Source organism: Melopsittacus undulatus, chromosome 1 (genome assembly GCF_012275295.1).
Source record: "Melopsittacus undulatus isolate bMelUnd1 chromosome 1, bMelUnd1.mat.Z, whole genome shotgun sequence".
NCBI lineage: Eukaryota > Metazoa > Chordata > Aves > Psittaciformes > Psittaculidae > Melopsittacus > Melopsittacus undulatus.
Window position 1 is genome coordinate 10929364 of NC_047527.1, and position 15000 is coordinate 10944363.

Below are 15000 nucleotides of genomic sequence, written 5' to 3' on the forward strand. Positions count from 1 at the left end.
AACAACCAATAAACCAAGTAAAAAAAAAAAAAAAACAACAAACCTGAATTATTTTAGAATAGCATAGTTGCATGTTGTGGTTTAAACCAAATCCGCACAGTTCGCTCACTCACTCCCCCCCTTTGCTCCCCCAACTCCCGGAGAGTTAGGAAGGAGAATCCAAAGAATGTGGCCCCCATGGATTGAGATAAGAACGGTTTAATTGCTAATGTATAACACAAATCACTCTTGCTACTACTACTACAAATAATAATGGTAAAGCAAACAACAAGCGAAGAGAATACAACACCTCACCAGCCACCGACCCATAACTCACCCCACCCTGACTGACCGAGCACCAACCGATACCTCCTCTATCCCCCCAGAGCTCCAGCCCTCCCGGCCCTCTCCCAGTTACATCCTGGGCATGACGTGCTATGGTATGGAATACCTCTTTGGCTAGCCTGGGTCAGGTGTCCTGTCTCTCCTTCCTCCCGGCCTCCCCTCCTCCCTGGCAGAGCATGAGCTCAGAAAATGCCTTGAACAAAAAACACCCGAGCAGTAACTCAAAACATGCTCACAATCAAGCAACTGTTCCCAGCCCAGAAGTCAAAACACAGAACTGCACCAGCTACAAGAAGGAGAAAAAATGACTGCTACGGCTCAAACCAGGACATTGCATCCTCCAAGAGAAGCTCTACTAGCTTCAAGCAGTGACAAGGAAATGTTCAGCACTTCTCAAAATCATGCCTAAAACACACACCAACAATGGTAGAGAGAGGTTTACTTGATAGTCTTCATGGCTTTCTCAAGTTGTAGGTAAAGACATCAGGCACTCTGAACTATGTTGCCCAAGAAGAGGTAAAAGATGGTTACTGACTTTACAGGGAAAGTTTTGAAATCCAAATATTGTTCCTGTCCAATATAAACCACATATTGTTGTCAGCAGGAGCATGACTGGTGCAATGAATCTAGCTATGTTTTTTCTTACCCTTGTTAATTAACTTATAGGATGGAAAAATGAGCCTCTCAAATACACAGTAGTTGGTTAGACTGTGTAAGCAAATATTGATCCATATGCTTATATTTCTTTCAATTCCTGTGTCCCAGTGTCAGACTAAGTTTAGTCAAAGTAAATTAAATACACTTCTCAGAAGACTCTATCATCTGCTTAAAGATCCTAATTTGTCAGTGCTCAGCAGCCAATTACAGAACAATCAGATTTTCAGATATTAAGTGTGGCACTGATGTTGGGTACTAACCCCTTCACAAATGGAGGCTTGGTGTTTTGAGAGAACTGGGACTTGCTTTTAGCATATGCCCGGCTCAGTCTCCTTCTCTAGACACTGTCTGCTGGGTTTGCAAGGGAAGACTATGGGTATGAGAGCCAAAAGCATGCAGTAAAGACACCTTCAAATCACTTTTGTGTGCTGCACCAGGGAATAAGTCCTGCTCCAAGGCAGGTTCATTAATTCCCCATAATTATTTCATCGAAGAGCCGCCTGTCATATGAACTGCGGATCAGGTCCTGCCAGTAAAGCAGTCCTGAAATGCATCTAAGGATTATTCCTCCTGACAAGATGAGATGCTCAGAGAGAATGTGTTGAGTGATGAAGGTCATGAGTCATACTTAAAGCAGTTTGAGTCTGGGGGTAGCGCAGCAAAGTCCTGAAGCTAAAAGGCTGAAACTGTGGGACTGCTGAGAAACTTCCCTGAGGAACTCTGGCAATAGCAACTTTCTGCTTGCACCTTTGCTTCAATAACACCAGCACCATTTCCACTTTCCCTGCCACAACTAAACTCTGAGATGAGCATGGGATCTAGTTTTTGTTGCAGCATGCCTTTTACTTGGGCTTGTATTTCCTATCCACATCACTCATAGGCACACTGCAAAGATCCCGCCTCAGTGAACGCCTCTACAAATGTGCAGCTGAAGCAGAAGGGGTTTGTTTCATGTGAGAAACTAAGAGCTGACCTTGTAGCATCCCCTGCAGCCATCATGAGGCTAGTAAATAAGGCAGAAACTGTTCCTCTTTCAATATCCTGTGGGTGCATCCTACTCCCCTGCATTACCAGCAGCTGCCTGTGTGGCTGCAGAGCTCACCTTCATTCAGTCCTTGGACCTCCCAGATCTGATGTGTGCCTAAACCTCTGTTTTACAGCTGTACTACAGAATGATATGACCCCTCTGAATAAGAGTATTAACAAATGGCAATATAATGGTCTGAAATTTATAACATCCAAAGCTGGATTCTGCATCTAAGATGAAGTAATGCATGGCACAAGTATAGGTTGGAAGAGGAGCCTGTGGAAAGGGATCTTGAGGTGCTGGTCAACAACAGTCTCAGAAGCAGTGTGCCCTGGCAGCCAAGAGGACAAACTGTATCCTGGGGTGCATCAGACACAGCATAACAATGCAGTCAAAAAAGAGATTATCCTGATGTATTTAGGGCTGGTGCAGACTCACCTTGTGTTCTGTGTGCAGTTGTGGTTCCACAATTTAGGAAGGATGTTAAAATCCTTGAACATGTCCGAAGGAGGGCAACAAAGTTGGTGGAAGGGCTGGAAGACATGTCCTGTGAGGAGGGGCTAAGGACTTTGGCCTTGTCTAGTTTGGAGGAGGTTGAGGAATGACCTCATTGCTCTTTGGTGTTCCAAGGAGGGGAAGTGGAGAGGAAGTGATGAGCATGCAAGAATAATTGCATGTGAATTACTGTAGTCCAGATCAGTGAAGACAGTGAACATTATTTTAGTGCTAAAAGTAGTCACAATCTTTGTCACAAACTTTGATGTATTTATTTGGATTGTTGTCTGCCACTGGACTATCACCCAAATCCCACTGATTTCCACTGGAAATTTAAAAAAGCCAAATCAAAACAGCTCAGCAACTGAGCTGTTGTGTTAAAACTATCAGGGACAGCGTATAAGATATGGTACCTCTTCACACCCCCACACCATTCTCTGTTGCTGAAGAGTATCTGCTACAGAATCTTTCACGCTTCCTTTTTTGTTCTTTTTGTCTTTATATTTGCAACCTCTGCTCTGAGGAGACTGGAAATCTGCTCAGCTTGCAGGAAGAAATTGCATGAGTTGATAAAAGTTAAAAATAGCTCAGCAGAGGTCTGTCCAATAAGTTAGCTTTAGGATGAGTCATGGAAAAGCCTAGGAGTATTGTCAGCATACAAGTTATATGGCTATCATCAACTTCATTTGGATATTCTTGTGAAGTGTGTGAAATGGTCTCATGAAAAGCACTCGTTGAGTGTATTGATATTGCTGTACATCTTTCAAGCAGTTTGGGGACACACTTCCTTTTGGGAATTAATTGTGCTGTATCTTGCAGAAACTGGAAAGGGAATAAAACTGAACAAAACTTATCAAGCCCTTTTGAATTTCTTCCATTTCAGAGTAAGGCAGCTTGGGAATAAGGGAGAAAAACTAAATATTCTAATTTTCTAGTGTGTCTTTTCATTCTGACTCATGTCTTTTCTATAAATGAAAGAGGACAAGAAAATAGAGGATAAATAATATAGATAGTTCAAGATAGAACTATAGAAAAGAGTAAGGAAAACTATCTGCAAAACTATTTTGAGAAAAGAGTTATCTGTGAGTCATTTCTAAATGGAAAGCTGTACTAAGCATGGCTTCACAAGGGGCTATGCTCACTCTTGTACTGTTGATGTGTATCTTTGCAATAACTAAATCTCCAATCTCAGCAGCCAGAAGAGGTTACAGGTGTGATGGAGAACAAGAATAAAGTTCAAAAAGATCTTGCTGAAGTAAATGGTGTACTATTTGAAATGGAGAGGTGCTGAGTTTTGCATTTTGAATTCTTCTCTCAGTCTACTGCATACATATTGAAATATATACATACATTGAAGGCAACAACTAATCAGACTGTAATTCTGAAAAGAAATACCTTGTATCCTCATATATATATGAGGATATAAAAGAATATCCTAATATATATTATTATTATCCTAATTATTCTTGTAATATAATAATATTATGTTATTATTATAGGTATGATTATACAATAGATATATATATTATACATATTAATATATATAATACTATTCTTATAATATAATAATATTATTATAATAATATTATTATCCTAATTATTCTTATAATATATAAGTATACCATTGTATCCTCAGCCACACATGAGATGACAATGTCCTGTTAGGGAACATTAAGCTGAACATTTGACACACTGACAGTCTCATGGTCAGAAGAGTGATGACTTGGAATACATGAGTAGTAGAGGTTATGGTGACTTAATTAATGACCATATTTAAAGAACCAGATGAGGAAAATCTATGCTTAGACTACTGCAAGCTTTAGGGAAAGAGTGTGGAGATGACATTTTGCCATTAAACTTTCTCTGATTTTTCAAAATAAAGTAGGTAATCATGGGATAGAAAACATACAATTCGGAATTGATCATTCTTATGTCAGAGAGTTTGCAGTAGTAAAAAAGACAATGAAGAGTAAACGTGTTAAATCAGGCAAGGCTGTGCAACTGTTTGGTTATTTACAGCAAATTATAATCAAGAGAGATCAACACTGGCTTTTTGGGGGGCTTTGTGGTAGAAAATGGTTCTAAGGGGAAGTTATAAGGGAAGAAATGAGAGGTCAGAAGAATCAATTTAAAATGATTATTCCACATATTCTACCAAGATAAAAATACCAGGAAAGTCCCCATCTCTGAGCATACAAAGGCAGCCTTTCACTAAACGCATGTGTGTAAATTGTGCTGACCTTAGCACACTGTAATCTAGGATGAGCATCTATCACAGACATGTTGAAGCTGCGGTTTCCTAAAGAGGTAAGCCGAATTATTGGTTTCTCACAACCAAAAGGGAGAGATTTTGTGACCATCGAACTCTGGCTTCCAGCCTCAGGTCTTAGCCCAGCTCTGTGTTGGTTGTGATGCTTAGTGCCACCTCTGTGGGCTGACCCAGAAGCATACTGATTTAACGAGGTCACAGATGAAGGGGTCTGGTGAGTGGCAGCACCAAAGTAAGCAGTAAAAGAGTGCAGCCAAGATGGGAGAGTGGGACAAGTGCTGCAGGACCTCTCTTTCCAGATCAGTGAGTGATTAGGCTGCCTCAGCAAGTCTTGTGAAACTATGCTGTCACTTTCATGTAGAGCTCTCATTTCAGCTTGTAAGAAAGCCAGAAGAATAATGCATAAAAAGAGAAAAATCACTAAGAAAGCTCATATTGCTATAAAATAATTAATGCAAAGGAAAGGAAAAACCTCCAGTATTGGGAGGTAGCTGGAACAGGAAGATGGAAATATGCTTTTGATTTGAGGTTCTTTGTTGCACTCCCTTAACTGCATGGTCATGGCTTGGCAGCCATTCAGACTTCAGGAGGCATTGTGCAAACCTCTGATAGGAGGGGTTTCCTTTGATGAGCTGGCCATTGTGACTTTACAAGAAATTGTGCAGCACTTCCTCTCACCCATTACAAACCACAGTTTTCTCAATGAATTTTCTTCTCTTTTGTTTTTAACAGCTTAACCCTTAACCTTTCTGACTCATGTTTTCTATTCTAGTGCAGCATACAACCCAAGGTGAAAACGGGGACAGCCTACACAAATGAGACTCCACTGCCTGTGGCCTGACAGGGAAACTGAGTACTGCATGAGCAGTTTGCAGGTCTGGTAGTGTGGTATGAGAAAAAGAAAACCCTCTCTGCAAGTCAAATGAAAAAAGTCAGTGAACCTCTTACTGATTCATCTGTACTCTCCAGTTCATACTAATTGCTAAACTCTGGAGGTGTGGTGTGGGCAACAAGGGTGAAATGGTTTAATTAGGGAAACGACCCTTTCATAATTAGTGCAATGAATTCTTCTGAAAGCAAGAAAAAGGACCAAGTAGTTAACACAATGGTCAAATACACTGGGCAAATTCAGCAGTGGCATTAAAAATGTATTACATTAGAATACCTGCTGGGGGAGAAGCGCTTGCTGCCCAAGATAAACACAGGATTCTGTCAAATACATGCAGCATAAAAAGAGCTAAGTAGGGGCAGAAAGGAGATATTCAAAGGTGAGTCCTGCTTAGGGCTGCTACTGAGTACTCTGAAGTTAAACTAGAAAATAAGGAATCAAAGCCATGGTGTCTTAGGCTCAGGTTATGAAAGTTATTTGAGTCTTTCCTTGTGTAATCAGCATAAAAGTCACAGTATGTGAAGAGCACTGGCTTCATACCTATGTCCAAAGGGGAATGAAAAGAAAATAGGAATACATCTCATTCAACCATGATAATGGATGGTGCTAAGAGTCCTAAGCAATGGCTGAAGAGATGACCTTCCCAAGACCTTCTGAGGAGATATTAAGACCTAGCAAGCTCCCCAGGATCATGTTCCAAGCAATTTACTGCTATAAGGGTGAATCAGTATGCAACAGAAAGGCCAAGCAGATGTTTGTTTCCCAAATCAGGTGACAGGATCAGTACTCTTTCTCCAAATATGCAAAATATTTCCCCATAAATAAAAAAAAAAAAATTAAAAAATAATGATGATAATAATTATAATTTTAAAAAGCCATACACTTTCGTTATAAGCATAGAAAAGACTCAGAAAGTCTGTGGCTTCCCCTCACTGTTGTCATCCAAGGTTGAAAAGCTCTGTAATGACCTGGGTTCTTGGGACAAAGAGATTTTGGGAAGGAAGAGACAACCACTTACTAAAGATACTGTGAGAAACAGGGACCTTCGCTCTTAAGTGAACTGGTGTCTGAATCTATCCCAGCAAGCTGGTGGATGGAGCTGGCAGGTAGCAGATAACTCTTTCTGGTAACATGTCCTGTTGTTCTGAGAAAGGGGTTACAGGCTTGAGTTCCTCTTTTTAAAATGTCATTCAACAGCCAGTACAAAAAGACATCATCAAATCTCTTCTGTAACACCTACAAAACTTTCAAAAGCAATTTAATATGTGATATACTGCTACATTTGCTTGTCAAGCTGATACCACTTTATTTCTCCTCAGTCTATCCATCTGAGCTGACTTCTTGTCTCTCATCTATGGGAAATGATCATTCAGTGCCTGTGAAGTGCCTGTGTTGGCAGGTTGCAGTTGTGGGGCTCATGAAGGTTACTTCTCTCTAAATTGCATCACTATCATGCTGGATAGCTGCAGTATCTTCAGAATGGTGGGAAGAAAGGGAAGGAAGAGGAATATTTTAGTAGATGGCATGGAACATATGAACATCTTTCAAGCAAATCAAATAAAACAAGTTTTTATTTCCTGTTCTAGAATATTTTACATCACATTTATGATCTAATTTTGCCCTTTGTTCTGTTTCTCTTCCCTATTTGCCGCTTTCACTTGTGAGTAAGGTGCAGGGATGCTGCACTTGTCTACCATAATAATAAGACCTAAAATGTTCACCCTCTTCTAGGTTGTATTCTGCACAGGATGTGAACATAGACTACAAAAAGTGAGAGCATTTGTATTAGCACATTAAGTCCTTTCGCTGCTACTGTTGTTTTGTTTCGAGCAGTGCTATAACACTTCAGACTTCATAGCCTGTCAAAGACTGATGAACAAGTACACTCATGTCATTTGCTTCATACAGAGCACCTTTCCTCTATGTCTCTCAAAGCTCTCCACCAATTGTCCTTTAGTCAGCAAGAAAAGTACAGATGGTCAAGTTGCGCTCCATCGCTAGTTCAATGGCTCTGTAAAATCAAGTTGACCTGAGCTACTAGTGAACAAAAAAATGGTTAGGGAATGGACAGCATGGGATAGTTTATCAATAAAGTTTAAACGGTGTGTGGCATAGTCTGGAAATGTGCCAAATAGCACTCTCAGGCAGAGTTGGGGGGATAGCATATGCTCTAAATTTTCCAATAAGCAGCAGAAAAAATGCCCTGAATTTGGCCCCCTGTATACTCCTATACACAGCTGACTGAAAATCCTCATGTTGCACTGAAGGAAGGTAATACACATTCTTCATTTCATGTTATGACAATATTGCATTAGTTCATGCTCTGTGATGATCCCCTGCTGCCTTAAAGGGTTTTCATTGCCCTACTGTTTTAGAAGGAAAAGCACTTGACCATGTAATGATACCCCATAGGCTGAAGTTGCTCCTGGTTTATAGGACTCCATGTGAGATGAAACTCAAATCCCCATGATTCAGGTCACAATGCAATGAATAGCTCTTAATGGAGCATACTGCCTAGGTTTCTCCCCGTGGGTTAAGGAGAAAATGCAGCTTCTCCTTTTCATCCAAGCAAGTGTCTGTTACACAGTAGTAAAGTGAACTCTAGTAAGACCATGGATGTGGGACTGGATCCATAGGTTTCAGAACCAGATACTGGCTACACCTCCTCTGAGATAATTTGCACATAAGGAGGAGGTAAAGTTTTGTTTCAGTAAATTAGATGAGTCCCTGAAAGGGTTGAGATACCCTACTTTGCATACAGCAGGCAAATACTCATCTGTAGCATTGTGGTGTGTGTTGTAGCAATGCCTGGTTTGACAGAGAAGGATTCTGGCTGGCATGGTTAGTGCAGGTGCTTTGACCCTGGTAATGCAGGAGGGTTTTGAACCTTGCATCCTCTTGCCACTCCTTCTTCCTCCTTAGCTTCTCTGAGTGCTGCTAAACCACAACCAAGGACCATGCACTCAAATCCCACAGCAAGGCAGGCACTTTGGGGAAACTATGCACAGCATTGCAGAACAGGAAAAGGAAGTCTGAAAGGGCAGAAGACCAGCAGTTTTGAAGCTGTAATGTACAGCTATTTTGATGCAGAAACTAGAAGGAAATATGGAAAGCAGTGAAGAAATCAAGAAAGATTCTCTTTTGAAAGCTGAACTGAAAGGGCTAATGATTGTAATAATGTAGAATCATAGAATTGTTTGGTGCACATGATGTTCTTACCAAGTGCTGTTATGCCACAGGCACTACTCAGCACACCAGAAAAACAGGCTCCAAACATAAGCCTGGTAAAATGAGGAAAACTAAAACACCTCCTTCTGTTCTGTGAATTTTGGGGAAGGAAAATTGTTGACTGGGTTTTTAGGAGGTGATCTGGGTGCATGATGCTGGCTTGTGCCTTTTGTTTCTTTTTCCTGCTTTGTAACATTTAAGGAGTACTTGAAGAATTTGATTGATTTGGGATGGGTTTTGTTTTCTGTGCGATTTTCTTTGTGTGTTAGTACATAATATTGCATAACATGTTGGCTATTTTGGAAATGTCAGATTAAGACGACCGCTGCTGGCTGCTTGCTTGCCACCATGTCACTTGTGCTAACAAAACTTGTTTTGAGTGTCACACTGTAACATGCCTTACTGGAATAAGGCACCATAAACAAATAAAGTTAAGCATCTCCCATGTTTCAGGTAATCACATCCTCAGAGTATTGCCACTCTAACGCCTTATTGAAGGAGCCGAGCTTTTAAAAGGACCTTCTTTCTCTCTAGTGTGTAAAACGGCCATTGACAGTAAGAAGCTGCTGAGTAACATCTAGTGTTTGACTGAATTTCCCTGTTCTCAGACACATATGCTTCCCTTTTACTCAGAACTGTGTAGGATCTTCTCTCACATACACATATTCCCACACACGTGAAGGAATAGTGCCTATAACTCTTCCAGCTACCAGCCAAAGCCTGTGAGATCAGACCATAAAGCATCCTCCTCAGACTGCTAGGGGTTAAGCCCTAGCTATAGCTAATATGGAATGTAGGATGGCTGCAGGCTGAGGGCATGAACCAGATCCAGTTCCTCCCTCTGAAACAGACTCTGAAGTTATTGACTTGCTACACCTGAGCTGGTCCAGCAGCTCACTGCTGCCAGAAGATGGAAAACCCGTTCCCTCTTTCCTTAGCTCCACTTTCTGCACATGGGGCTTTCCTCCTTTCTTTGCATGGTGTGATGCTCAGATGACATTTGGTTGAACCAGTCCAACTCTTAAAACCAGCAGGAAAGTATTCACGTTTTTTCCAGGTTAGTTCTCTGGTGGTTTCATGAGCTGAACTGGTTCAGAAAGTGGTGGTCATCAGATCTGGAGAAAGAAAGGGAGATTATGTGGGGAGAGAGAAGAGCAAGATCCATACCATCAGCTTCACCCTCTCCAGTGAAAGGGAGTCACTTCTGTGCATGCATAAAATGAGGAATAGTCTTTCTTTTCTTCCTCATAGGGTGGTTGTGTAACAGCAGTAGATACTGCCAGACTACAGCAGTGAGAGGGAAATGGATGCAAGTTTTTACCTTAAGTCTGTCCCTTTTTAGCTGTTAATAAAGACTTTATTATATCCTTTAGTGTTTTTCAATAGTTCTCTTTAAGTAACATTTATCTTGGGAAGTTTCTTTTAAGAAATGCAAAACTAGTTACTGCATGCACTCTCCTATAAGCACTTCTAATAGACGGGTTCATCTTTCTGCCTTCTGGCAGGAAAGAAACACATAGAAAGCTGCAACCACACATCCTGCTGTTTTAATACACCGTCAAAATTTAGCATCCTTTTCAATTGCCATTAACTTGTGGTGTTGGATTTTTGGTTTGGTTTTTTTTTTCTTCCTATTCTGATCTTTATTTCTGTGGGTTTGGAATAAAAACATCTCCTCCTTGGTTACAGATTGATACCATTTGACTGTGAGGGTTTCAATCAATTCCTTTAAGGCTTCTCCTGGTTGCAGTTTGACAGCTAATTGAAAAGCAAACCAGACTAATGCAGTTACACAGGGCTCTGCCAGTGGCAAGTAGAGATCGTCAGGAGTCCCTGCAGGAACTGACAGAGCTCTTCCCTCTGTTAAATAAAGTTGCAAAACTTCCCTAAAACAACAGCCTGCACTGACCGCATCAGGCATGATACTCGCTATGAAGCATTTAAAATGCTAAGTGAACTTCTGACTATAATTCAGCTCCATTCTCAGTTATGATCTGATGACTAAAGCTTACTAATGATGACTATGTTGCAGCACACATTTGGAAGAATGAAATGAACTTAAAAGATCAAATTTTGTGGCTGGTTGCACTAAGCTATCTCTTATTACGATGCAGTAACGCTGCAGTTGTATAAACACAGTCTGTCTTTTGAGCTAGGAATGTATGCAGTCATCCAGAGCTGGGCAATCTGCCCTGCTGAGTGTCCTGGACCCCATGAGTACTGTTGGGCACTCAAATGGGACAGAGCTACAGCTGCACAAGGTCTTGCGGTTGCATGGAGGATGCCATAGTCCAGGACTATCTGATCTGATGGTATGAGGTCTCTTTAGGAATCTTGCAGCAGGTACCTAAGCCCTCATTTGGAAAGCACTGCCAGTTTTTTACTTCAGGAGCCCTTCCTTTCGCATACCATGTGAAACAACACACCTAAGTCTTTTGACGCAACAGTCTTTTTAATGCAGGACTGCTTCCTTGACACAAGAAGTGAAAGGTGTGCACTGAAACATCTCCCAGAGTGCAGTGCCTGTTATCCCTGACTCAGTGGAAAGGTAGGTGGTAAAATCCTAGGGAACATCTGTTTCATAGCTGGTTGGTTGAGTCATGGCATGGACCTCAGCTGGGAAAAAAACCCTATGGCTCAGAGCTGCCCTGTGCTCTTCCCACCAGAGACAATAGGTCAATTTGTCATCTAAGATGCCCTGTTACCACAGCCTCGGGGTTCCTCACAGGGTTCCTGGAAAATAAGGAAATCCTAGTGGTCTTTGTTATTGATGAGGAATGGACATATCAACTTCTAATGATGCAGAGAAATACACAGTGAGATTTTCACAGCTGTCTGCTAGGCTGGTTTGTTTAGGCTGATAAATACCCTTACATATAATCTTCCCCCATGTAAGAAACAGGGTCGTAAGCTTTTCAGTCTGTAACTGTGGATAGGGCTAAGCCCAAGGCAGTGGTGTCACAGTGGAGGTGAAATGAACACAGGAGCAAAGCTGCAGATGCCTCGTCAGAAAACAGCAATATTACATCTCTGGGATCAAGAGGTCCTTAGTTTTGTCCTTTTGATTTTTGTACCTTGGATATTTCCACCACTGGAGTTCTCAGCTTTCAGTGCCCAGGTTACAGAGGGGGGTATGTGTGTGTGGAACACAGTGAAGGTACAATTAAGTCCTTTCTATCACTCAGACATTTCTAAAGTCCCTGTGGCACAAGGTCTGTATGTGTGGAGCTACCTGTCTTAGCCCTGCAGCATATGTTAAGGGCAGAGTGCAGTGTTGCCTTTCAGTGCAAGACACGCACTCAAGTGAGTCCTGAATGCTCAGTGCCTCGAGCACATGTGTTCAGGGCATGAATCAAGTCACAATTTAGTCCCAGCTATACTCTGTGAAGTTAATCAGGGTACTGGTCTTTAGCATATATCTGCCAATTCCAAGGACTAACTCTCAGACACTCGAAACCCAGCTCACAATACATCACATTGTGCCAAAAAGTCAGAGTACTCCAAGGCTTCCTGCTGGTGCATAGTTGGCTTTCTGCTTGCTCACGTTACACAAAACATCACTGAAACAAAGAGAGTGCAAACACAAGCTAATGTGTCGAAGAAACTGACAGCAACACAAGTATAAGTCAAAGTTATCTATCTCCTGCCCTCCCCAGAAGTCAGGAGGGGAGTGTGGGAAAGAGCGAAACCATTCTTTTCTTCTTTTCAATTCTTTTGCTGGAACATGTCCAGTAAAGGAGTTTTTGGCATTGAACTCCTAGCTTACAGGTGTGTGCCGGAGCATGTTGAGCAGGGAGAAACGGCACTCTCAGTAAAGGTGGATACAGAACAAGGGTCCCATTTTACAAAACAAATTAAAGAAATGGAGGATTTTGTAGAACAATTTCCTCCAATACACACACCGAGTCATTGGTTACTGTTGATCCACTGGGTAGTGTCATTCAAAGGCTTACAACTGGGTAGTACAGTTCCAGCCTGCTTTGCGTTCCTTGTGTTAGCAGCTTGTGAAGTGGCAAATTCAGTCTAAATTATGCTGGCTTTCTAGAACTCATGAAAAGGGAACTAGACTTGTTTTATGCAAGCCCTCCTATTTGTGACTTCATAGAATGGGTTTTGTATTCAGGTGATTTCCAAAATCACTTTTGTACTACTCGAAGACAGAAGACATGAAGGAGTTATTTATAAAGGCCATAATGTTGTGGCTGTTATTCAATCACAACAAACTCTATAAACAACCTGTCTCTTTTACAAATCTGTTTTATGCTATGGTGAGGTTGTTCATAAAACAGAACTTTAGGTAATGGAGTAATTTCCTTTTACAATCAACGTACATGCTTTTATTGCCAGTGGTGGACACAGGCAGACCCCAAGGGGAGCTTGGAACTCCTGGCAGCTCTGTCCCTCTGTCAGGGTGAAGATCTCCTCCTTTGGTGAGAGGACACATAGGGAAAATCCTGTCCTCTGAGCACACACAGTGCCAACACTCCCTGCAGGCACATTCACACTAGGGCAGAGGTTTGTTTCTTCTAATAATCTGTTTGGAATCCTGTTCAGGTTGGGATGGCTATGGTTAGACACACAGGAATTACTTTTATAGTAGCATGAAATATGCTATGCACATTTTGGGAGGAGCAGGAGAGGAGGAATGAGTATATCATCCTGCCTTCTGTGGGGCCTATGCTCTTTTTAAGCCTCTCTGCTCTTCCTGGGAAAGACCCAGAGCCATCGCTTTCTCTCAACAGAAATAAGTACCCCATGAGTCTGCATTCAGTAGAGCTCCCCCACATTTCAATGTAACAGCAACCAGTCCAGTCAAACCTTTCCCTTCCCTGGTCTAATATTAACAAACCCATAAGAATAATAATCCCAGATTCAAATGCATGATCATAATATTTTTCTCCCAGAATCTGAATGTGCTCTGTAAGAAAACACTGCTTTCTCTCAAAGTATGGAATGGGAAATTGAGGTAAAGGGGAGAAATTATTTTTCCATACATTGGGATGAAAGATCTGCTTAGTAGTATTAACTGTGTGGTAGAGCACCACCAAAATCACCAGAAATTCTGCTACTGATTTCATCAGACAATATGACCTTTCCTCTAACAATTTTTACTTCATAGAGAGCATCTGAAAAAGCAGAACAGCAAAAATAAGATTCTGTCCACTTAAACAAGCCAAGCCTCAGGAAATAAGGGAAAAGTATCTGTAGGGAAGAATGTTGGTCTTGTGGGTGAGACACGAGTCTCTGACTCAGGAAATGTGTAGAGCTTTCTGTTCTATCACAAGCTTCTGATGTGAACTGATGCTGATTCCTTAAACTCTGCTGCTTCTGCTTCTTTACATTGGTCACATGAGAATGGTGAATTTCTAGTGTCACTTTCCCATTAGTTTTCTCTTGAAAATCTTCGATATTTTGGTCTTCTAAGAATTTAGACTCCTGGGGCAGCAGTATCAGGCTGAAGTAGAAGTTAGAATCCTTGATGAACTTTCCATAGGGCTTTCTTTTTGTTACTAAACAAAAAGTCTATTTTTCAATTTTTATGATCAATGTAAGCACAACTGAAGATAAGTTTAAATGTATCATGCATAAATAAAACTCAGTTCTACACTTCTTTAGCTGGCTGCACCCTATTAATTTGTTTTCATTTGTGAGTATTTTTAAGTACCTGACTTATGAGTACTTTGGAAAATGTCATTCCTTCTTAGTTATCTGCAAAAGCCTGAATGGCTCTTGAGCCTTCCAGATCCTCCTCTGGGTGACAACATTTTTGCAATGAATGAAGCTTAAGGGTCCCCTGCTTTGCAAAGCTTTAAAGCTTGAAGCCTGAGAACTGGCATGAAACTGGCATGAACTGATAGGAGAACAATGCAAATATTTCTGGAAGTGAATTCTCAAAGCATTTTACCTTCAATGAATCAATGCTTTTGGCAACAGCAAGGCTGAGCCTTGCAAACTAACTTTGAAGTGTTCCCATGCTTTCGGTATGTCTCCATTCTCAGGCTTTCTTTAGGACCAGTATCTCAGACTTTGCATGGTTGACCTGTTACTCATATCTGACCTTTCGTTTGATTTTTATCCATGAATAAACCATTTATTACCACCTGATCTGGA